At 36.9% G+C, this 1439-nt stretch overlaps 1 non-coding gene across 1 annotated transcript; it reads right to left on the reverse strand.

Annotated features, from left to right (window-relative positions):
* Positions 1–467: 467 nt before the first annotated feature.
* Positions 468–574, reverse strand: LOC143639618 (U6 spliceosomal RNA). Its single transcript, XR_013154761.1, has one exon. It is a non-coding gene; the product is annotated as a U6 spliceosomal RNA (small nuclear RNA).
* Between the last annotated feature and the right edge of the window lie 865 nt (positions 575–1439).

Consider the following 1439-nt stretch of genomic DNA (forward strand, 5'->3'; position numbering starts at 1 on the left):
AAATTCTGTATATAAGTTGAGATCTATGTTTAGCTTTGGAAAGTTTTTTTTCCAATAATTTCCTTAATAATGGCTTCAAGGCTACTCTCATTTTCTGCACCTTCTGGGATGCCAGATACATGAATATTATACCACCCTGATGTACTTTCAAGATCTATCACCTTTTCTTGCGCCATGAAGAGCTATTTTCTTAAAATTTTTATCTTTGAGACCCAAGCTAAATTTGGTTCTCGTTTGTACTGAGTCTCCTTTCCATGTTTTTTTTTTTTTTTTTTTTTTGGCAGTTTTTCTCTCTCGGGTTTATCTTCAATTCCTGAACTTCACAGTGTTTAGGGAGCTTTTCCTTTGTGCTTTTAAAATGTCCACTAGTCCTACATCACTTTCAGGGTGACTCCTTCACCTTGGCTCTTTTTTCAGGGTTTTTGCCTGCTACTCCTCTGGGCCAGTCGTAGCTCTTTAAAAAAAAAAAAAAAATGGAACGTTTCATGAATTTGTTTGTCATCCTTGTGCAGGGCCCATGCTAATCTTCTGTGTATCCTTCCAATTTTAGTATATGTGCTGCTGAAGCAAGCACCAGCCATAGCTCTTGAACCCTCTGAGGTCCCTTCTTCTTTCCTGGCATCATAGCTCTTCTTGCTTGCTCTTAAGCTTGTTTTCATCATTCTTTTCTAAGCTTGGATAGTTTAGGTTTTCTTGTTTCCTATTCTTGTGGCTGAGGCTTCTGACTTGGCAATTTAGTTTTGCACACAGCTGCTTTCTCTGTCCTCCCCCACCCCCCAGAAGCTCAAGAGCTGAGGTCTTTTCATTGAAATGCAAGACCTACTTTAAACTGAAATCCTCAGAAATCCTGTAGGAAATTAAGGTATAATCAACTGATGTACTCTCATCTAATAGCATTGATGGAAAGAGCTTCATTACCCTATAAGTGAGATAAAGAAATACACAAGTGTAAGAATGAAACAATAAATGCACACACATAAACATACATAAGGACTCTAAATACCTGAATACACATGCACATAAGCATGCAAAAATAATATAAATAGTCACACAGATACATACACATGGAAACAAATACATACATAAAACTAACCTCATGTTTTCAGAATATTTAGTCTCTGCCTGGCTGGGAGTACACAGAATATTTCTGATTAAACAGCTAAATTCATTCAAGTTATAAAGCAGAGAGTGAGAGAAGTTCACCTAAATGTTTCAGTGTTTGTGGAAAGAGATTTTGACTTTGTGTCAGAGGGCTTGAATTTCAGTTCTGGCAGAGCTATTTACTAGCTGTGTAATCGTGTGACATTTGGCAAGCTACCGAAAGTTATTTGAGTCTCCATCTCCTCATCAGTCAAATGAGTATTAAATAATTGTGAGCTAAATCTGAATATAGAACTCTCTATTTGCCTTCATCCTTTTTTTTCTTAGTACCAGGGATT

The sequence above is a fragment of the Callospermophilus lateralis genome, chromosome X (genome assembly GCF_048772815.1).
Source record: "Callospermophilus lateralis isolate mCalLat2 chromosome X, mCalLat2.hap1, whole genome shotgun sequence".
Classification (NCBI taxonomy): Eukaryota; Metazoa; Chordata; class Mammalia; order Rodentia; family Sciuridae; genus Callospermophilus; species Callospermophilus lateralis.